At 51.2% G+C, this 23789-nt stretch overlaps 1 protein-coding gene and 2 pseudogenes across 1 annotated transcript in view; all 3 read right to left on the reverse strand.

Moving 5' to 3' along the window:
- LOC115643461 overlaps positions 1-23789 on the reverse strand; it is a 591865-nt pseudogene that overhangs the window by 429735 nt on the left and 138341 nt on the right.
- LOC115643458 (zinc finger protein 271-like) overlaps positions 1-23789 on the reverse strand; it is a 200782-nt gene that overhangs the window by 73165 nt on the left and 103828 nt on the right. The window lies entirely within an intron of this gene.
- On the reverse strand, positions 1025-20928 carry LOC115643464 (annotated as a pseudogene).

Consider the following 23789-nt stretch of genomic DNA (forward strand, 5'->3'; position numbering starts at 1 on the left):
GGGTCCAGATTTAATGCATCTGAGGATGCTGAAGGAATTGGCTGATACAATTGCCATTATCTTTGAAAACTTGTGTCAAACAGGGGAGGTCCTGGATGACTGGAAAAAGGCAAATATTGTGTCCACCTTTAACAAAAGGGAAGGAGGAGAACCCAGGGAACTACAGACTGATCAGTCAGACCTCTGTCCCTGGAAAAATCATGGAGCAGGTCCTCAAGGAAATCATTTTGAAGCACTCGGAAAGAGGAAGGTGATCAGGAACAGTAAAAACGAATTCACCAAGGACAAGTCAGACCTGACCAACTCGACTGCCTTCTATGATGAGATAACTAGCTCTGTGGATATGGGGAAAGCAGTGGATGCGATATACCTTGACTTTAAACAAAGCTTTTGTCTCCAACAGTTTTCTTGCCAGGAAGATAAAGAAGTATGGGCTGGATGAATGGACTATAAGGTGGATAGAAAGCTGGAGAGATTGTCAGGCTCAACGGGTAGTGATTAAAGGCTCAATGTCTAGTTGGCAGCCAGTATCAAGTGGAGTGCCCTGGGGCAGCTTTTTTTGTTCAACATATTTATTAATGATCTGGATGATGGAGTGGACTGCACCCTCAGCAATTTCGTGGATGACACTAAGGTAGGAGGAGAGGTAGATATGCTGGAGGGTAGGGATAGGGTCCAGAGTGACCTAAACAAATTGGAGGATTGGGCCAAAAGAAACTTGATGAGGTTCAACAAGGACAAGTGCAGAGTCCTGCACTTAGGACAGAAGAATCCCAGGCACTGCTACAGGCTGGGGACTGACTGGTTATGCAGCAGTTCTTCAGAAAAGGACCTGGGGATTACAGTGGAGGAGAAGCTGGATATGAGTCAGCAGTGTGCCCTTGTTGCCAAGAAGACTAACGGCATTTTGGGCTGCATTAGTAGGATAATTGCCAGCAGATCGAGGGAAGTGATTATTCCCCTCTATTTGGCCTGGCCTGACAAAGCCGTGGCTGGAATGATTTAGTTGGGGTTGATCCTGCTGTGAGGAGGGGGGTGGACTAGATGACCTCCTAAGGTTTCTTCCAACCCTAATCTTCTATGATTCTCTCTGTGCTTCATGGAACTTTGGATCCAAAGGTAAAAAACAATTGTGCCCAATTTAGTTATGGCGCCTTTAGGAGTGTGACCAATGCCACTTAATTAGGGAGCAGGTTTCTAAAAATAGTTGACCTGGGCCACAGGTCACCATAGCTTCCATCTCTGGGGTGAAAATCAACCACTAGTATCTGCAATTTCTACACTAGTTCTTGTCAAATCTTTGACCTTCCTTGGAGTAATTTGACACTTCTCTGGTGTAGAATTCTTCACCAACCACACAACAGATCAGTAGCGATAGTGAGGTACAACTCCCCCAAATATGCCCTTTTATGTCTTTAATCTGGTGGCACAGATTTAAATTAGGGACTAAATTCAGGTGCTGCTTAGAATCTCTGTAAAACACCTAATGTCAGGTCTCTATTCAAAACAGGTATCTTTCTGCAGCTATATCACATTCAACGGGGATTTCATTTCCGACACATTTGCAGCATCTCCCAGGGGGCTGCTGAAGAGAAATGTCACTTTCATTTTTCCCTTCCCTACCTAGATAGGGATTGCATTTCCCAAATAGGCTACATGCACCTGATTAGGAAGGAGATATCTTCAGGAGCGACCTCCTGCAGGGCCTGGGCCACAACTGCTTTGGGAGCCCAGTGCATGGGTATTTTGCTTAGTTCCAACTCATTTACTAGAGAATCCTCTTCCCAGCCCTTTAGAAAAAATACTGACCTAACCAATTGAACAATGGGGATTGGGACGATGATGGGGAATAAGGGAATCCCTCTGACTTACCCTATCTTCCTCTGCTGTTACAGAGGGTGAAAAGATATTTTTCCCTATCCCTGCCCTGTTCCTGCTCTTTCTTTTAGTTCAAAATATTTTAAGTGAGGAAAATGGTAGTAAAAATATCTGCTCTCCAGCACAACCTGAAGCAACAACAGAGCAACTGGGAATGAAACAATTTGTTCCTGAAGGGGAAACCTGATGACTAACAGTTGCTTTGAAATGGGGGAACAGTATAACCGTGATGCTCAGGGTTTGTTTAGACTAGGAAAATGATGGAGTTTAGGTCAAATCAAGGGGGAAGCTAATGCCAACCACTGCACCTGGGCTGCATCTGCTCTACACCTATAATTGTCTTTTTACACCAAGATCACTAACTTGAGCAGCCAACGCCACGTGCAGTCCTAGTGGACGTCAGGCACAGGGAGTTTTTGCCTCAGTGTAGCTTGTTGGGATCAAACCTCTCTCCCCTACCTGGAGCTGATGAACATTCCTGGCTGGAGGGACACACACTCCTACAACTCAAAAGGAAAGGAGCTGATAGAAAAGATCACAGGACTGACCCCAAAGAAGGGTGAGCTGCAAAAGGAAGAAGCAGGCAACTCATCTCGTGGAGCAGAGAGACCAAGGTGAAGATGGTGCACAGGTCACTATGTGGGAATTAGCAAATGTGATTTTAAAAAAAAATCTTCAGTCAGCCCTAGTTGAGGCATTTATTACAGATCTCTCTCATGTGGACTTTCTGATGTCTAGAAAGGCTTGAGGTATCACTGAAGCGTTTCCCGCACTCAGAGCATGCATGAGGTTTTTCTCCCGTGTGGATTTTCCGATGTGCAATAAGGTTTGAGCTCTGATTGAAGCTTTTCCCACACTCAGCGCACGTGTAGGGTGTCTCCCTGGTGTGGATTCTCCTGTGTGTACTCAGGGCAGAGCTGTGACTGAAGCTTTTCCCGCACTCGGAACACACATAGGGCTTCTCTCCTGTGTGGATTCTCTGATGTAAGATGAGGACTGAACAACGAATGAAGCATTTCCCACAATCAGAGCATCCATAAGGTTTCTCACCCATGTGGATTCTACGATGTGTGCTCAGGGCTGAGTGCCCACTATAGCTTTTCCCACACTCAGAGCATGTGTAGGGCATCTCCCCTGTGTGGATTCGCTGATGTAAGATGGGGACTGAACGACGAACGAAGCGTTCCCCACACTCAGAGCATCCATAAGGTTTATCACCCGTGTGGATTCTCTGATGCGTGATAAAGTTTGAGCGCTGATTGAAGTGTTTCCCGCACTCAGGGCACGTGTAGGGAGTTTCTCCTGTGTGGCTCCTCTGATGTGCGATCAGGGCAGATCTCTGATTGAAGCTTTTCTGGCATTCAGAGCATGTGTAGGGCGTCTCTCCCGTGTGGATCCTCTGATGTGTGATCAGGGCAGCGCTGTGACTGAAGCCTTTCCCGCACTCAGAGCATGTGTAGGGCGTCTCTCCAGTGTGGATTCTCTGATGTGAGAGGAGGGCTGATCTACGTCTGAAGCTTTTCTCACACTCAGAGCATCCATATGGGTTCTCACCTGTGTGGATTCTCCTGTGTGTCCTCATGGCAGAGCTCTGATTGAAGCTTTTCCCACACTCAGAGCACACGTAGAGTGTCTCTCCAGTGTGGATTCTACGATGTGTGAGCTCCGATGGAAGCTTTTCCCGCACTCAGAGCATGTTAGGGCGTCTCTCCTGTGTGGATTCGCTGATGTGAGAGGAGGGTTGAACTATCAATGAAGCTTTTCCCATATTCAGAGCATCCATAAGGTTTCTCACTCGAATGGATTCTCCAATGTGTGATAAGATGTGAGCTCTGATTGAAGCTTTTCCCACACTCATGGCATGTGTAGCATCTCCCTTCCAAGTGGATTCTCTCACGTGTTATAAGGCCTGAGTGGCTACTGAAGTTTTCCTCTGGCCTCTGCTGAGTCTCACAGGCTTTTGCTTTTTCTGGGAGTGCACAACTCCCAGAAACATTCCCCTTGGATCTTCCTGGTAATGTTCCATGTGGTTCTACTTTCTGAGCATCTTCCTGCTGGGGTTTCTCCTCCTCATTCTCACTCAGCATCCCATCACCTGATAGGAGACAGAGAGAATCCAGACATAGGTCACTCCCAGAAAGAAAGGACATCTCAGAGAGAGGAATGGAAAAAGGGATGAACAAACCAAAATATGTGTAGGAGAGATCAAACCTATCAGGAGATGATTTTCCCCCAAACCTTTCCCCAGAGGAGAGAGGAAGGGATCAGTTTTGGTCCACATCTCAGCACCACGCTCAGGGGAAAGCAAGATCGGGGAGGGACCTGCTGCCAATTGTCAGTCAGAATAGGAAGGAAGCCATGAATGACATCTGCCATAATGATTCCACATCTGCAGGGAGCTCACAGGGCCTTTGCAGGGCATTCCGAATGTTTCCTGCATTCCCAAACAGTTGTTGAGTTGGTTTAACCAATTCCTCACCTGTGCAGGCAGCTCTTCTTTCTCAGAGCCCTGGAGGTCTGGGACCCATGGCTCTTCCCCTCATTCCAACTGCAAGATCACATCAGGTTTGGCAACTGGAAACCCTATTCCAGGCAAAGAAAACAAGGGAGGTCAGTGGAATTGTGGGATACTTGTCACAAAGAATATTCCATGGTTTTAATCCCAGCTCATTTTTAAGCAGTAACATCCCAAGGCCAGCTTCCTTGGCTCAAAGTGGCAGGAAAGTTATTATTATTATTATAAATCATATTACCTTAGTGCCTAATGACCAACTAATAGTGGGTCCCCATTGTGCTAGGACAAGTACAAATGGAGAATAGTAGATGGCCCATGTCCTGAAGAGTTTACAATCTAAATAGACAGGACAGACACAGAACGGGGGAAGGGGTAGAACCCACTGTTAGAATAGAGATATTCAGGCCTGCCTGTAAAGCCTATACCTTAAGAACTTAGGTGTATTTTTACCACTTAGCTAGTTAGAGGTATAGAAACAAAGAATCAAAATCATAGTCTGCCTGTGTATGGGCCTACTCTCACTAGGATAGTCTAAGGCCTTAAGCTGAGAATCATAGGGTCATGTCCTCACCTCCCAAACCAGTCACATTGAAATAACTTGGTATTGGGCTGTTAGGAAGAGGTAGCTGGAGCTGCACAGTGTAGGCTGAGTTACCGCGGTAGTGCAGACATAGCCTCTGCTTGCTACAGTCCAGGGCCTTCTATTAGGCTGTGGCTTTGTGGAAGCAGTTATGCTGAAGCCTGGGATTTACGTGAATAAGCCTAAGGAGAGAATCCCAGGTCAGATATTTTGCACCCTCATTTTGAGAGACTAACGAGGAACCACAAGCGGGTGCAATACGCCACAGGATTCTGAAAGAAGGAAGTCTGGGGCAGGCTTTAGCAATTAGGTAGCTATGAAGTATCTCAGCAGTTGGACGCATTCATATATTGGAATTATTAATAAATAAGTGATGTAAATCGTGAGTATTAATGCTTGATGCTTAATTATGAACTTCCCAAAAGCCACGTATGGTTTGGGGCAGCTATTGACATTATTGTAATCAGAGCAAAGGAGCAGATATGGTATATCGCCATCCTACTACCATAAGGAAGTGGAGAAAATACCTCTCCTAGTTACCAGTTTTTCATTTTGTCAGGTCCCCGAGACAGTGTAAACTGAAAAAGGGCCTCCTTTCTGATGGGCTCCCTTGCCCCTCGATCTTTGTTTCCAATGGTGTCCATAGCTTGTAAGTACACACAGTGCAAGACCCTCTTTCCTATACTTATCTTACTCGAATCGTTACGTGTATTGATCCTTGCCTATGATTTCAATTACAACTGTCTGTATTCAAGTTTCTGTGTGTTTCATCAAATTTCATCTCCATTAACTTTGAGTAGCCATGTACAAGGGCGAGCTGTACCCCAATGCGTAATCTTATAGGTGTAAAAATAGTACAGGCTACACTACCAGCCTATGACATCATCATCAAAGTTCCCATTTGTGCCTGGGTAGGGGCCCTGCTCTGGGAGGGAGGAACGCAGCAAGGACTCAGGATTGGTGGCCAGGGTCGCTGTGCCTAGAGATTGGGAGGTTATATGGGGAGGGGGGTAATGAGTGAGAGAGGGAGGTCAAGAGTTCAAATAATAATATTGGGGGGGAATGTATAATGAAGTGAAATTGAACAGAAATAAAACTGGAGTGGAGGCTCTAAAGCAACAAGGCTTGGGTAGGAATTCTCGGTTAAAGGTGTCATAAACAGATAGCTAAGGGTTAATGTTCTCTTACCTGTAAAGGGGTAACACCAGTAACCTGAAACACCTGACCAGAGGACCAATCAGGAAACAAGACTTTTTCAAATCTGGGTGGAGGGAAGTTTTAGGTGTGAGTTCTTTGTTCTTTGTCTTGTGTCTGACCCTCTCGGCTCTGAGAGTGATCTTTCTGTCTCCTGCCTTTCTAATCTTCTGTTTCCCAGTTGTAAGTACAAAGAAATAAGACAGTAGGTTTATATTGTTTGTTTTTTGTATTTACATGTGTGTAGTTGCTGGAATATGTTAAATTGTATTCTTTGTGGATAGGGCTGTTTATTCATATTTCTTTTAAGCAATTGACCCTGTATTTGTCACCTTAATACAGAGAGACCATTTTTATGTATTTTTCTTTCTTCTTATAAAGCTTTCTTTTTTAGACCTGTTGGAGTTTTTCTTTAGTGGGAATTCCAGGGAATTAAGTCTGCAACTCACCAGGGAATTGGTGGGAGGAAGAAGTCAGGGGGAAAATCTCTTTGTGTTAGATTTACTAAGCCTGACTTTGCATACCATCTGGGTGAAGAGGGAAGTACTTGTGTTTCCAGGACTGGAAACGGGGAGGGTGCAGTCCCTCTGTTTAGATTCACGGAGCTTGCTTCTGTGTATCTCTCCAGGAACCCAGGGAGGGAACACCTGGAAGGGAGAAGGGGGGGGGAATGGTTTATTTCCCTTTGTTGTAAGACTCAAGGAATTTGGGTCTTTGGGGTCCACAGGGAAGGTTTTCGGGGGGACCAGAGTGCCCCAAAACACTCTAATTTTTTGGGTGGTGGCAGCTTTACCAGGTCCAAGCTGGTAACTAAGCTTGGAGGTTTTCATGCTAACACCCATATTTTGGACGCTAAGGTCCAAATCTGGGAAATATGTTATGACAAAAGGTCTGGGATCCCCCACAGCTCTAGATCCCCAAACCTCTCCTCCCTCCCACTGACCCACCCAGTCCACTTCCTGGGTGCCCTTCCTCCCTACTCCCCTCCCCTTCGTCCCATTACTCTCAGCCGGCACCACCTCCCGGCACCTTGGGAGCTTCTGGTGTTCCCTCCTTGTCTCTCACAACCTCCCCCCCGCTGATTCTTAGCTCTAACCCTGCGCACACCCACCCCATGTCCTGGCACCCCAGAATTATCTACTCCTCCCTCCTCCTCCCCTCCCACGGCTCTGTTCTCCCGTCCCCCATGGGGTCCTGAATGGCAACATTATACGCTCTTCTATCAAAAGAGGAGCTCATCTGACTGTCACACAAGCCATACATGGGTCATACACCTATTTACTCCATTTAGAATTCTACAGGCGGCATATTTTCCTCTTACAATGAGGAAAAGGCATGAAAGCTACAGTGATTAATGTAGATATTAATATAGCCAATAAGGATACCTTCGATGCAATTTTAAAATGACTGATGGCACCAAAAAGGTACATGTCCAAAAATTATACTAGAGGGTGAGAGATGAGGCAAAAAAAGGGGGGCAAGGAAATTTGTCAAAAGTTGTATGACAAATAAAGGTATAAAGTTATTACTACTCAGGTTCCTTAGAGACTCCACAGCTTCTAATAACCCAGGGGACAGGACTCCTTACCCAGAAAGACCACCGTCTCATAGTTCTCCTGCATGACATCCCTGTAGAGGGCTCTCTGAGCGGGGTCCAGCAGAGCCCACTCTTCCCTGGTGAAATACACAGCCACCTCCTCGAAAGTCACCCGCCCCTGAAAGAGCAAGAGTCCAACAGTCAGGACCTGCTGCCCCACTCACAACCCCACTATTTACAGAACAGCAGCACCAGGGAAACGGAAGCTCCGGGAGGCACATGTTAACAGAGTCCCACCCCACCTTGCCTAGAGCAGCCAGGAGCCATCAGAGGGTAGAAAGAGAATCTTTGTGTCTCCCAGCTGACAGACGGAGGCAGGGTCCTCACATTTATCAAATACCCATTAGCCAGAGCTTGACACAGGAGATGGGACTGTCTCTGGACCCTGCTGGTGGCTCCCTGATAGGAATCCCAACACTCTCCAAATAAAATATACGGAAGAAAGGGGAAGTCAATAGTAAAGAATATAAGTTAGAAGGTCAGAACTGTAGAAAATTGGAAAGGGAAGCTATCAGAAATCAATGATCAATCAGTGAAAAAAAAGAAGGAAGTTTTTGAAAGTATATTAAGTACAAAATTAATCCTAACAATGGAAGTGGTAAATTACTAGATGGAAATGGCAGAATTATCAAAAATAATGCAGAAGAGGTAAAAGTGTTCAATAAATATTTCTCTCCTGGATTTGGAGAAAAACAGATGATGTAAGTCATATCATACGATGTTGACGACAGCCTTTCCATTCCAAAAGTAACTCACAAGGACGTTAAACAGCAGGTATTACAGTTAGACGTGTTTAAATCAGCGGGTCCAGATAACAAGAGTTTTGAAAGTGGAGGAGCGTGGTGGATTGTTAATGTTGATTTTCATTAGGACTTGGAACACTGGGGAAATTCCATAAGACGGGAATAAAGCTAATACTGTGCCAATATTTAAAAAGTGTAAAAGAGGTGACCCAGCTAATTACAAGAGTGTTAGTCTGACATCGATCCTGGGCAAGAGAATGGAGCAGTGAATATGGATTTAATTAATAAAGAATTAAAGGAGGGTAATATAATTAGTGCCTATTAACAAAGGTTCAGAGACAATAGAGCCTATCAAACTAACTGGATATCCTTATTGGACGAGATCAAAAGTTTGGCTGCAACTAATAGTATTGATGTAACATACGTAGACTTCTGTAAGGCATATGACTTGATTTGGCACAACATTTTGACTAGAAAACTAGAAAGATACAAAATACACACGGAATATATTAAATAGATTAAAAACTGTGATTGTAAATGGGGAACTACGGTCGAGTGGATTTATTTCTAGGGGGTTCCCAAAAGGATTGGTTATTGGCCCTGTGCTATTTAACAGTCTTATTAATGACCTGCAAGAGAATATAAAATCATCACTGATAAAGTTTGCAGTTGCCACAAAGATTGGGGGTGAGGGTGGTAACTAATGAAGTCTCAGTAGATTCTGGCTCCAGCACTGGGAGTCTGGGAAGTTTTCCTAGCCCTGGATGGGGGGTATTGCCTATTCCACAAAGAGGGGAAGTTCCATTCCCAACTCCTCTGCCTTGAAATTAGGCCCTATCTGACACTACACCCCACATTCAGCACAGTGGTAGGTTTATAAAATGATTAGACCATAATTATTATGCATTTTGTGCAAGATGTGTCATGTGCAGTATCATTGGAAAAGTTGCGATTGGCCGAATATAATTATCCTATTTGTGTGCATGAATCATGTTTGTATCTGAAGTTATGGATATTGACTCTGTATCTCAAGAACAAAACATGTCAAACCAATCTGAGAGCTTTCTTTGATAGGATAACGAGTCTTGTGGATAAGTGAGAAGCGGTGGATGTGGTATACCTAGACTTCAGTAAAGCATTTGATACGGTCTCACATGATATCCTTATCGATAAACCAGGCAAATACAACTTAGATGAGGCTATATAAGGTGGGTGCATAACTGGCTGGATAACCATACTCAGAGAGTAGTTATTAATGGTTCCTATTCCTGCTGGAAAGGTATAACAAATGGGGTTCCGCAGGGGTCTGTTTTGGGACCGGCTCTGTTCAATGTCTTCATCAACCATTTAGATGTTGGCATAGAAAGTACGCTTATCAAGTCTGCAGATGATACCAAACTGGGAGGGATTGCAACTGCTTTGGAGGACAGGGTCGAATTTCAAAATGATCTGGACAAATTGAACAAATGGTCTGAGGTAAACAGGATGAATTTTAACAAAGACAAATGCAAAGTGCTCCACTTAGGAAGGAACAATCAGTTTCACACATACAGAATGGGAAGAGACTGTCTAGGAAGGAGTATGGCAGAAAGGGATCTAGGGGTTATAGTGGACCACAAGCTAAGTATGAGTCAACAGTGTGATGCTGTTGCAAAAAAAGGAAACATGATTCTGGGATGCATTAACAGATGTGTTGTGAGCAAGACATGAGAAGTCATTCTTCCGCTTTACTCTGCACTGGTTAGGCCTCAACTGGAGTATTGTGTCCAGTTCTGGGCACCGCATTTCAAGAAAGATGTGGAGAAACTGGAGAGGGTCCAGAGAAGAGCAGCAAGAATGATTAAAGGTCTAGAGAACATGACCTATGAAGGAAGGCTGAAAGAACTGGGTTTGTTTAGTTTGGAAAAGAGAAGACTGAGAGGGGACATGATAGCAGTTTTCAGGTATCTAAAAGGGTGTCATTAGGAGGAGGGAGAAAACTTGTTCACCGTAGCCTCTAAGGATAGAACAAGAAGCAATGGGCTTAAACTGCAGCAAGGGAGATTTAGGTTGGACATTAGGAAAATTTCCTAACTGTCAGGGTAGTTAAACACTGGAATAGATTGCCTAGGGAGGTTGTGGAATCTGCATCTCTGGAGATGTTTAAGAGTAGGTTAGATAAATGTCTATCCGGATGGTCTAGACAGTATTTGGTCCTGCCATGAGGGCAGGGGACTGGACTCGATGACCTCTCGAGGTCCCTTCCGGTCCAAGAATCTATGAATAAGAATGGCCAGACTGGGTCAGACCAAAGGTCCATCCAACCCAGTATCTGTCTACCGACAGTGGCCAATGCCAGGTGCCTCAAAGGGAGTGAACCTAACAGGCAATGATCAAGTGATCTTTCTCCTGCCATCCATCTCCAACCTCTGACAAACAGAGGCTAGACACCATTCCTTACTCATCCGGGCTAACAGCCATTAATGGACTTAACCTCCATGAATTTATCCAGTTCTCTTTTAAACCCCATTATAGTTCTAGCCTTCACAACCTCCTCAGGCAAGGAGTTCCACAAGTTGACTGTGCACTGTGTGAAGAAGAACTTCCTTTTATTTGTTTTAAACCTGCTGTCCATTAATTTCATTTGGTGACCCCTAGTTCTTATATTACGGGAACAAGTAAATAACTTTTCCTTATTCACTTTCTCCACCTAAGGAAGCACCTCAGGAACAAAAACTGAACTGTGGGAAGTGTTGCTCCCAGGGTAAAGGGATTTCAAGCTTGGGTATAGAAACTTGGTGGACTGCTTCTATCATCAGTCGGGGTGAGAAATTGCTAGTTCAAAGTCTGTCCATTTAGTATGTTTGCAAATAACCAAAAACTCAAAGTAAGCGTAAGTAATCTGCTTTGATCTATCTGCTATCACTTATCGCTGGGAAATTGGCTGATGTCTTCTCTCTGTCCTTGAGTGGTTTAGGTAAAGCACTCAGGTAGCTTAGCTGGGTGTATGGCACCACCTGCTGTCGTGCTGGGTGATAACAGGGCCTGGAGAGGCTGGCTGAATCTCCAGCAAAGCAGTGTGAGAAGAGCCAGCCCAGCTTGAGGGTTAGAGCGCACAGCGGTTCCCAGAATCCCCCCAAACTGCACCCCAGGGTGACAACCCATCACACCTTAGATTACAAAAGTCTCAGCACGTTTGTCACACCCTGTCTCCTCCCTTTCCCCACCCTAGATAGTTCCTGCCTCCCACCACCTCGAGCAGCTCCCACCCTCCTATGCATTTACTGCTCCTCTCCCTCCAAGCAGAACCCACCACCAGCCCCTGATAATCCCTTATCTGAGCCAGCTCCATTGCAGCCATTGCCTTCCCCCTGGGAGGACAGGATGATCTGGAGCGAAACCTGGACGTTGTTCTGTAGCCTGCCAGGGCGAGAAGGGCAATGTGAGAGCATTCAGATAGGGTATTTGTCCATTCCACAAGCCAATTCCCCCCAGGATTTTCCCTGCTAATGGACACTCTAGGTTCTTCCACACTGTGAAGCACAGAGTGACCTTATTCCAGTACAGGCCTAGCCCCCTCCCAACAGAGTGTAACCCTCTGAGACAGGGTGAAACTCTCCCAGGAACAGAGTCTCTCTGTTACACTTATCAACTTTGCGGACGATACCAAGCTGGGAGGGGTTGCAAGTGCTTTGGAGGATAGAATTAAAATTCAAAATGATCTGGACAAACTGGAGAAATGGTCTGAAGTAAATACGATGAAATTCAACAAAGACAAATGCAAAGTACTCCACTTAGGAAGGAACAGTCAGTTGCACACATACAAAATGGGAAATGACTGCCTAGGAAGGAGAACTGCCGAAAGGGATCTGAGGGTCACAGTGGATCATAAGCTAAATATGAGTCAACAGAGTTACACTGTTGGAAAAAAAACAAGACACAAGGAGTAAGTCTTCCGCTCTACTCCACGCTGATTAGGCCTCAACTGGAGTAGTGTGTCCAGTTCTGGGTGCCACATTTCAGGAAAGATGTGGACAAATTGGAGAAAGTCCAGAGAAGAGCAACAAAAATGAGGAAAGGTCAAGAAAACAAGACCTATGAGGGAAGACTGAAAAAATTGTGTTTGTTCAGTCTGGAGAAGAGAAGACTGAGAAGGGATATGATCACAGTTTTCAAGTACACAAAAGGTTCTTACTAGACGACCTCTCGAGGTCCCTTCCAGTTCTATGATTCTATAAAGCAAAGGCCAGAGAAGAGCAGAATCAAAGGAGTCACTTTGGGGGATTCTCCCTGTCATTGTCCCCAAGGCAGCTCTCTCAGGTTTACAAAGATGTTCGATACTTCAGCCTTTATACAGTTTTTCCTGGGAGTGCCCCTTTCATGGGCTGGGCCTAGTTTTAGCTTTTGGCAAGCGTGACCCCAGGAGCTCTGAGACTGGGCCTTCTTGCCTCAGCACATCTTGTTTCTTTCTGTGGCTCCGCAGTGAGTCCAAGTGAATAGATACTCCTGATAGAGACTGTGAACATAAGAAGGGCCCACTGCATCAGACCAATGGTCCGTCTAGTTCAGCGGCCAGTGCCAGGCGCTTCAAAGGGAATAAACAGGACAGGTAACCATCAAGTGATCCATCCCCTGTCACCCATTCCCAGTTTTGGCAAACAGAGGCTAGAGACACCATCCCTGGTGTCAAACCATCTCTGACACTGGTAGATGAGGTGTCAGCTCTTGCAAAAGCTCCCAAGTCTTAACTGAACATGGACAAACGCACAGCTGGAATCAGTCTGGCTCCCCTGTGTTAGTATTGTTAAAACAGGTATTAGAATTATAACAATGTGTTTAGTGTTTAGACTTTATTGAATGCTTGCGAGTTGCTGCCAGGCTTAATATCTGACTAGTTACATTGTGAACCTCTGTGGCTCTGTAAATCACCAGACAGGAGACAGACTTTACCTAGCTGAAGTGCTGATTGGCAACTGAATGCATTACACCCTGCCTGGCATGAAAGGTCCATCAACACCAGAGAGACTATTATGGGACGTTAAAGAAGACACAAGACTCCTGTTGTGCTCTTCACTTTTCTTTGGCTGAGTTTGCAGCTCAGAGCACATGGCAGGAAGGGGGTAAAACCCCCCATACAGAAGGAACTGATTATCTGTATGCTGCTTGGACTCTGGAGGGAAAGGTTTCTAGGCATAAGCAAGAGATCCCCAGTTGCTTAGCGTGCATTAGTCCTAAAGAATATGTAGGGCTTACTTATTATAGAAGTTCTATTACCTTTTGAAATTTAAGACTGTAACTCATCTGCATCTGCTTTATCCTACTTTAACTTTGTAAACAACTCTCATTTCCTTTTAAATAAATCTTAATACAGGTTATTACAAGACTGGCTACAAGCGTTGTCTTTCTTGTGAGCTCTAAGATTCAATTGACCTAAAGAAGTGACTGGTCCTTTGGGATTTGCAGTAATCTGAACGTTGCTGTGATTCGTGGGGTAAGGCAGTGGTTCTCAACCAGGGGTTTGGGCTCCCCTGGAGGGCCACGAGCAGTTATCAGGGGGTTGCCAAGCATGGCCAGCATTAGACTTGCCGAGGCCCAGGGCAGAAAGCTGAAGTCCCAGCGCATGGGGCTGAAGTCCAGGCTCCTGAGCCCCACCACCTGAGGCTGAAGCCAAAGCCTAAGCAATGTAGTTTTGTGGGGGCCGGGGGGGGCGGCTCAGAAAGAAAAAGGTTGAGAACCCCTGGAGTAAGGGACCATCTGTCACAAAGGTTGGCTCACCTGCGGGTGAGATATATGGGATCACCCGGAGCACTGTCTGTGATTCCATGTTAATGCTGTTACTCAGCCTGAAGTGTTTACACGGGATACTTGGTTGATGAAATCTCCATACAGACCTCACACCCAATTTGGGTTTGTTCCCTGCTTCTTACCAGTCTGCCTGAGGCTCCTGCTCGTGCTCTCGAGTCACTGGGGACAGCGTTACAGAGACTTACAGGCACAACAGCAGCAATTGGCAGCAATGCAGAGCAGGCTTTACAGGGACACAGCATGGGTGAAATGGTCCCTGGACTCAGACAAGTCCCAGTTCTCCTCCAGCGCATGTCAGCATCCTAGCAACCTTCAAGGGGGTTCAAGACTGCCACCCATTCAGTGATGGATCTGCAGCAGATCATCTCCTGCGCCCCATGACCCACCTTGTCTCCTCAGACAGAGGTGAGTGACGGAGGGTGCGCAATGGATCCTGGGGGTTGGGAAAGGGATAACAAAACACACCTTCTGGGGTCACCCCTCAGGAAGTGAAGGTGACAGGCATTGTGGTGGCAGTAAAGGGGGAGGGGAGGGAGTGGAAGCAGCACCCTCAAGGGCAATGCTGCCAGTGGATCTCCCCACATCAAGCATGGGGCTGATGGGGGGCCATTCCCTGGGCGCCTGTGAAGGGCTATTTAAACCCCACGCTGGCACAGAAGAGTTAAACTGCTGCTTTAGTCTGGACTGGCCCATCCCCTCCACACCTGCAAACCATGTCAGGAATGGAGCAGGAATTAACAGGAGAGACCTACTCTACTCTGGGGGGTGGCGGGGCAACCCTGGGAAGGGAACAGTCTGTGGAGCATCTCCAGCCCCAAGAAGAGGGCTGGCAGCATTCGGGGCTCTGGCCTTCACTGAGGGAGGATGGGGATCCCCGGAGCTCAAAGGGAGAGCAGGCTGAAACTTGCGCTGGGGACCCACTAAACTCTGAAGGGGACTGAGACGCTCCCAAGGCTCTGAGAAGTAAGAGGGGTCCATATCCTGATGGGAGCTGTCCACAGTTCTTTCTCCATTTCTTTCTTTCGTTCCTTTATTTACCCTTGTTTGCCGACAGTCGGCTCTTTTGCTGTTTCACCTGGTGCCCCGAGAGAGGAAGAAAGTGCCCCAAGGCCTCAGCCAGGGGGTTGAGCCTGACACACTAGAAGGACGTGCCCTGTAGCACCCCTGGGGCAGGGGACAATTGGACTCACAGAGCTGCACCCCAGAAGGCCTGAGGCCCAGCGGTTTGGCACCAGTTTGATGGGCTGGATGGCCTCTCCCTGGGGGCTGCCAGCAGCCTGGCACATGGAGTTGATATGGGTGGCTTGGGGAGCAGGAAGCGGGGCAGCGTCCCAGACAGCACACCGAGAAGGGAAATAGATAGGCTACATGGGGGCACTGCAGTGAACTCAGCACCCGTCCTGAAGGCCATTGGCAGAAAGTCGTCCTCTCCCTGGCCTATGGGAGTTAGACAGTGACACAGAGATCCCTTGGCAAAGGGTCACTTGGTCTCTGCCAGCAGCTCTCACCTGAGATCTGACAAACCCATCACAACAAACACATCGCTTGGAGAATGGTCCTGTGAGGTGTCTACAGAAAGCTCATCACTGGCCAAGACTCAGTGACTGAGAGATCAGTGTGTGGATCAGATGTACGGAACAAAGCACTGACATTGAAAATCTACTTTTTGGACTCAACTGAGCAGCCTTGTTCCCTCCCAAACCATCAGTGAATAACCATCAGGACACCACAAAAGAACTAAAACTGGAGTGTGGGGGAGCTGAAGGTGGCGGACTGCGATGGGGAGTGTGGGGCAGCTGAAGGTAACAAATTTAATCATCCCAAATCCAAACTAGGAATAGTTTCAAGGCATATGTTACTCGTGTATGGGGTGCAGGGGCAGGCCAGAGTGTATGGGGAGGGAGCCTGTTTGCAGGAGGGGCAGAGCTAGGGAACGGCTGCACCAGGAGCAGAAGGCCCAGCTGGCGCACAGACCATGTCAGAGATTTCTCTCGCTGGCTCTGTTACCAACTGCCCATGGCAAACACTTCAAAGAAGTGGGGGCTAAGCTCGAAATGGTGTCAGGAGGAGGAAGAGAAGGAGATACACACTTGAAAGCATGACCATTATTCCCATTCCACCGTAACAAAAAGTACAGGAGAGGGGAGCAAAACTTCAGAATCACCCAGCACCTCGGTGGAGAGAGCACTGGACCAGGACTATTCCTGGCTCTGCCACTGGCCTGCTGGGTGACATTCGGTAAGTCACTGCACTTCCCTGGGCCTCTGATTGCAAACTTGTGTGAGACCCACAACTGCCTATAGCACTGGTAACTCCTCCTGCCAACACTGCTCTGTGCAAAAAGGGAGGAAATTCACATATTAAAACTTTATGAACGCAGAATTTATTGTTACCTGAAGCTGTCTGGTGCCCCTCCAGAAAAGAGATCAGCAAATCTCAAACTTGTAATAATCAGGAAAGGCAGAGATAAGGTACACGGCAAAGTAATCCTAATTCTGCAATTCACAAAGGCAGCAAAGCCCTGGGAAAAGCAACTTTCCGAAGCAAAGAGAAGGGGATAGAGCTCACCTTTGCTAAGACAGAATGTGGTTTTAGGTGAGCTGCGCTGTGCAGGAGCTACTGACACCTGTTTTACACTCAGATACTGGGCCTGCTCCCCAGAAACAGCCGCACACTTGGTCAATTGAACACCTCTTCACCCCTTTTCACAACTCTTTCATCCTTACTCACAGAAGTTCCAGCTAACATTCTACATTCACTCACCCATCGTGAAGCACACAGACTGCTCTCAGATCCCATCTCACTGCTGGCCATTCCCATGGCAAACAGTCCCGTTTCCTCCTGACAACATGCACACCTCAGTGCAGAAACGAGACAGACTGGAAGCGAACGGTACAGATGCACTTCTCTCCTTTCATTGCACACATGGGGGACTCAGACCCAGATCTTCTCATATCACAATCACACCTCCACCAAATTGCTTTAACTGACACCTCTACCAATCAGTGCAGTCCCTGCCCCAAAGTGATCACAATCCAAGCAGACAAAGGGTAGGAGGAAAACACAGAGGGGCTGTGACTTCCCCCAGGTCACCAAGCAGGTCAGTGACAGAGCCAGGAACAGACTCCAGTAACTCCAGAGCCCCGTCACCCACAGCTTGGAAAGGTCCCCAGACCCCACTGTATTAGGCTGCAGGAAGAGGTAGTTTGTCCATGGATGCACAGGCTGTCTTGACAGAGCAGCTCAGCTGCAGTCCCTGCACACAGCCGGGGGTGTGGGGGTGTGTGTGTGTGTTCTGGGTTGGGAGAAATCAATGTCCAGTCCTGTGCTCCTTGCTCGTACCTCCAGCACGCACTGCTGCCCCTCTGTTACCAGCTGCACTGCTCAGCCAGCCCCAGGCCTCACTGAGGTCACTGTGCTCCCACCCCCTGCAAGCCTTCAAACTGGAACATGGTGCCCCCGTGCCAATGAGAGTGCACTAGTGTAAATGGTGCCCCGTGCCAATGAGAGTGCACTAGTGTAAATGGTGCCCCCGTGCCAATCAGAGGGCACTAGTGTAAATTCTGTCCATACGAAGGGTTTGCACCAGTGCCTGAAACACCAGGGTGGCAGAGACCTTCAGTACCCAAAACACCCCTAGAACTGGGCTCTCTTTCTAGCTCTGTCAGGGGCAGCCTGGGAGCCCTTGGACACGTCAATGTTTCTCCTCCCAAGTTCAGTCTCTTTACCCAGCTGCCCACTGCCTGGGGTCTCCTCTCCCCAGAGCTGCTCCCCACTCAGATCTGGGTGGGGGTCCCCAGAGCTCAGGCCGTTCAGCTCGGGAACAGTCTGACAAAGGGGCTGGCAGGTAGGACAGGGACAGTTCCCCCCCCCAACCCCACGGGCCGCAGGGAGCCGGGTGGAGGCAGTTTGAAGGGGGTCAGAGGGGGGTTCTGTGGCTGTGACATGGGGGGAGAGGCGGTGTGAAGGGCCCGGGGGGGCAGTTTGAAGGGGGTCAGAGGGGGGTTCTGTGGCTGTGACAGGGGGGAGGGGCAGTGTGAAGGGGGCCAGAGGGGGGTTCTGTGGCTGTGACATGGGGGGAGGGGCGGTGTGAAGGGCCCGGGGGGGGCAGTTTGAAGGGGGTCAGAGGGGGGTTCTGTGGCTGTGACATGGGGGAAGGGGCAGTGTGAAGGGGGCAAGAGGGGGGTTCTGTGGCTGTGACATGGGGGGAGGGGCAGTGTGAAGGGGGCAAGAGGGGAATTCTGTGGCTGTGACATGGGGAGAGGGACGGTGTGAAGGGCCCGGGGGGGCAGTTTGAAGGTGGTCAGAGGGGGGTTCTGTGGCTGTGACATGGGGGGAGGGGCGGTGTGAAGGGCCCGGGGGGGCAGTTTGAAGGGGGTCAGAGGGGGGTTCTGTGGCTGTGACATGGGGGAGGGGCAGTGTGAAGGGGGCAAGAGGGAAATTCTGTGGCTGTGACATGGGGGGAGGGGCGGTGTGAAGGGCCCGAGGGCAGTTTGAAGGGGGTCAGAGGGGGGTTCTGTGGCTGTGACATGGGGGGAGGGGCAGTGTGAAGGGGGCCAGAGGGGGGTTCTGTGGCTGTGACATGGTGGGAGGGGCAGTGTGAAGGGCCCAGAGGGGCAGTTTGAAGGGGGTCAGAGGGGGGTTCTGTGGCTGTGACATGGTGGGAGGGGCAGTATGAAGGGGGCCAGAGGGGGGTTCTGTGGCTGTGACATGGGGGGAGGGGTGGTGTGAAGGGCCCGGGGGGGGCAGTTTGAAGGGGGTCAGAGGGGGGTTCTGTGGCTGTGACATGGGGGAGGGACAGTGTGAAGGGGGCAAGAGGGAAATTCTGTGGCTGTGACATGGGGGGAGGGGCGGTGTGAAGGGCCCGGGGGGGCAGTTTGAAGGGGGTCAGAGGGGGGTTCTGTGGCTGTGACATGGTGGGAGGGGCAGTGTGAAGGGGGCCAGAGGGGGATTCTGTGGCTGTGACATGGGGGAGGGGTGGTGTGAAGGGCCCGGGGGGGGCAGTTTGAAGGGGGTCAGAGGGGGGTTCTGTGGCTGTGACATGGGGGGAGGGGCGGTGTGAAGGGCCCGGGGGGGGCAGTTTGAAGGGGGTCAGAGGGGGGTTCTGTGGCTGTGACATGGGGGGAGGGACGGTGTGAAGGGCCCGGGGGGGCAGTTTGAAGGGGGCCAGAGGGGGGTTCTGTGGCTGTGACATGGGGGGAGGGGCGGTGTGAAGGGCCCAGGGGGGCAGTTTGAAGGGGGTCAGAGGGGGGTTCTGTGGCTGTGACATGGGGGGAGGGGCAGTGTGAAGGGGGCCAGAGGGGAATTCTGTGGCTGTGACATGGGGGGAGGGGCGGTGTGAAGGGCCCAGGGGGGGCAGTTTGAAGGGGGTCAGAGGGGGGTTCTGTGGCTGTGACATGGGGGGAGGGGTGGTGTGAAGGGCCCGGGGGGGCAGTTTGAAGGGGGTCAGGGGGGGTTCTGTGGCTGTGACATGGGGGAGGGGCGGTGTGAAGGGCCCGGGGGGGGCAGTTTGAAGGGGGTCAGAGGGGGGTTCTGTGGCTGTGACATGGGGGAGGGGCAGTGTGAAGGGGGCAAGAGGGAAATTCTGTGGCTGTGACATGGGGAGAGGGGCGGTGTGAAGGGCCCGGGGGGGCAGTTTGAAGGGGGCAAGAGGGGAATTCTGTGGCTGTGACATGGGGGAGGGGCAGTGTGAAGGGGGCCAGAGGGGGGTTCTGTGGCTGTGACATGGGGGGAGGGGCGGTGTGAAGGGCCCGGGGGGGCAGTTTGAAGGGGGTCAGAGGGGGGTTCTGTGGCTGTGACATGGGGGGAGGGGCGGTGTGAAGGGCCCGGGGGGGCAGTTTGAAGGGGGTCAGAGGGGGGTTCTGTGGCTGTGACATGGGGGGAGGGGCAGTGTGAAGGGGGCCAGAGGGGAATTCTGTGGCTGTGACATGGGGGGAGGGGCGGTGTGAAGGGCCCAGGGGGGGCAGTTTGAAGGGGGTCAGAGGGGGGTTCTGTGGCTGTGACATGGGGGGAGGGGCGGTGTGAAGGGCCCGGGGGGGCAGTTTGAAGGGGGCAAGAGGGGAATTCTGTGGCTGTGACATGGGGGAGGGGCAGTGTGAAGGGGGCCAGAGGGGAATTCTGTGGCTGTGACATGGGGGGAGGGGTGGTGTGAAGGGCCCGGGGGGGCAGTTTGAAGGGGGTCAGAGGGGGGTTCTGTGGCTGTGACATGGGGGGAGGGGCGGTGTGAAGGGCCCGGGGGGGCAGTGTGAAGGGGGCCAGAGGGGGGTTCTGTGGCTGTGACATGGGGGAGGGGCGGTGTGAAGGGCCCGGGGGGGGGAGGAGCAGGGGCGAGACACGGACACACACTCACCTCCCCCCCCTCGCTACGGAGGCCGCACCGGGACCCCCGCCCCGCCCCAGCTTCCTGCCCGAGCCAGGGCCGGGGGGGTGTCTCGGGCCCAGGTGTCTCCTCATCCCGCCCCGCTCGATTCTCACCGGCTCCGCCGCACACCCGGAGCCTCCCCGCAGCGGCCGGAAGTGATGCACTCAGCGAGGGACGGGGAGAAGAGACACGTGACGGTTGCGGCCGTTGGAGCGCAGCGGGGGCGGGGGAGGAGACACGTGACGGTTGTGGCGGTTAGAGCCGTTGGAACGCAGCGCGGGGGCGGGGCGCTGTGAGGCGGGGCTGCCCTCGTTGGGGGCGGAGTTCCCCACAGCCCCGCCCCTTGTCCCCCTCCCCCCGCTCCGGGCCCCTCCTGCCGCTCCCGGTCGCGCTCCGCCCGCAGGCAGCGCGGGCCCCCCCAGGGCCCGGCCCCTCCCCCGGGATATAGCGTGTCCGCCCCACGCGTGGCCTGCCCCTCCCCCTCTCGCGGGGCCTACGCTTGGGGGGGGCGTCATTAGCCCCTCCCTGCCGGGGGGGGGCAGCCCCTCTACTGGACACTGTACGGAACGAGCTCACGGCCCCCAACCGGGGGGGAGACGGGACCAGGGGCGGGAGACGGGACCGGAGGGGGAAGGGGGGAGACGGGACTGAGGGGGGAAGGGGGAGATTTGGGGGGAGACGGGACCATGGGGGGGAAGGGGGAGATCGAGGGTGACGGGACCGCAGGGGAAGGGGGGGGAGACAGGACCAGGGACGGGAGACGGGACCAGAGGGGGAAGGGGGGAGACGGGACTGAGGGGGGAAGGGGGAGATTGGGGGGGAGGCGGGAGATGGGACCATGGGGGGGAAGGGGGAGATCGAGGGTGACGGGACCGCAGGGGAAGGGGGGGAGACAGGACCAGGGACGGGAGACGGGACCGGAGGGAGAAGGGGGGGAGACGGGACTGAGGGGGGAAGGGGGAGATTGGGGGGGAGGCGGGAGACGGGACCATGGGGGGGAAGGGGGAGATCGAGGGTGACGGGACCGCAAGGGAAGGGGGGGGAGAGAGGACCAGGGCGGGAGATGGGACCGGAGGGAGAAGGGGGGGAGACGGGACTGAGGGGGGAAGGGGGAGATTGAGGGAGATGGGCCTGGGGGAGAAGGGGGGGAGACGGGACTGAGGGGGGAAGGGGGAGATTGAGGGAGATGGGCCTGGGGGAGATGGGGGGGAGACAGGACCGGGGCGGGAGACAGGACCGAGGGGGTGGGAAGGGGGAGATGGAGGGAGATGGGACTGGGGTGGAAGAGGAGGGGAGACAGGACCAGGGGTGTGAAACGGGACCGGGGGGGGAGGAAGGGGGAGATCGAGGGAGACGGGACCGGGGGGAAGGGGGGGAGAGACAGGACCAGGGGCGGAAGACGGGACCAAGAGGAGGTAAGGTGGAAATGCGGGGAGACAGGACCCAGGGGGAGAAGGGACTAGGGTGGGGAAGGTGGAGATGGCAGGAGAGAGGCCGAGGGGGAGAAGAGGGAGATGGGGGGAGACAGGACCTGGGGGGAGAAGGAGGAAATGAGGGGAGACAGGACTAGGGTGGGGAAGGTGGAGATGGCAGGAGAGGGGCCGGGGGGGGGGAGAAGAGGGAGATGGGGGAAGACAGGACCAGGGGCGGGAGACAGGACCAGGGGCAGGAGATAGGACCGGGGGGGGAAAGAGGGAGACGGGGGGAGATGGGACCGGGATGGGGGACGGGACCTGGGAGGAAAACTCTCCAAGAACAGAGAGGCAGTTCACACCTCATCAGGGCATGGATGGGACAAACCCAGCCCAGCCTCACAGGAACAACGGACACTCGCTTAGGCAGCAACAAAATAGTCTGCTAGAGCAGGGGTCTCAAACATGCGGCCCGCTGAGTTATTTCTGGCGGCCCAACAAGCTCCCTGCCCCCCAGAGTTATTTCCTGCTGTCGCCAAGCTCCCCTCACCGCCGCGCCTTCCCCCCCAGCGTGCCACATCCCCGCTCCTCTGCCTGGTGGCGGGAAGCACCTGGAGGTAAACAGCTGTTTGGTGGTGCTCGGTGCTTTCCAGGAGGGAGGGGGAGGAGCGGGGAGCCGTGTACTTGGGAGGGGGCAGGGCGGGGCTTTGGGGAAGGGGATTGAAATGGGGGCAGGAAAGGGGTGAGAAGAGGCGTGGCCGGGCCTCATGGAAGGGATGGAGTAGAGAAAGGGCCAGGGTGAAGGGGATTTTGTATCTTTCTATGTAAAGGTGTCAGTGATGCAGCCCTCGGGTCAATATACGAGTCCTCATGTAGCCCTCATGGTGATTTGAGTTTGAGACCCCTGCGTTAGACCCTGGAGGGAGTCATCCCTTTCCTTGGGCAGTTTGGGACTGCGAAGAGGTAACGCTCACCTGACTCTGAAGGGGGGGGGCCAAGAGGAAAGAAAGGACATGATAAAAGGGAGAGCTATTTTGCCACGCTCCCTCTCTTCTGCCTATATCTTGTGAAGGGGCAGGCCAGAGGCCTAGAGGAGAGTGATAGAAGGTAGAAATATTAGCCCCAGATTAAGCAGGTCCCTTATAGTTCAATATATTTTAAGTGAGGAAAATGGTAGTAAAAATATCGCCTCTCCAGCACAACCTAAAGCAACAGCAGAGTAACTGGGAATGAAACAATTTGTTCCCGAAGGGGGAACCTGGTGACTAACACTGGCTTTGAAATGGGGGAACAGTATAACCGTGATGCTCAGGGTTTGTTTATATGGAGTTTAATGGAAAGAGGAGGCACACTTCAGAGCCCTAGGGGGGCTCACGTCAGGGCCCTAGTGGGGCTCTGGGTGATCGCTACTTCCCACCACCCAACACAGATGGAATGAGGTTGACTAGTGTCTGCAAAAGAGAAACTAAACAGCTAATTATTCCTCAAGAAAGGTTTCTAATGACTTATGACTAAAGGAAACACAGACAGAATAAGAAAAACAGAATTAAAGACCAGCACTGAGTGAGGATTAATACAAATGGCAAGTTATACTGGAGACAAGCACGAGTACAAGTAATATTATACATTAACTACCTATTCCTATAAGTGCACATATAAAAGGTAAATAATACTGAAAATAGTTACAAGCACGTGCAACGGTACTATTACTGATTGCCCAGCTAC

The sequence above is a fragment of the Gopherus evgoodei genome, unplaced genomic scaffold, assembly GCF_007399415.2.
Source record: "Gopherus evgoodei ecotype Sinaloan lineage unplaced genomic scaffold, rGopEvg1_v1.p scaffold_60_arrow_ctg1, whole genome shotgun sequence".
NCBI classification, from domain to species: Eukaryota; Metazoa; Chordata; order Testudines; family Testudinidae; genus Gopherus; species Gopherus evgoodei.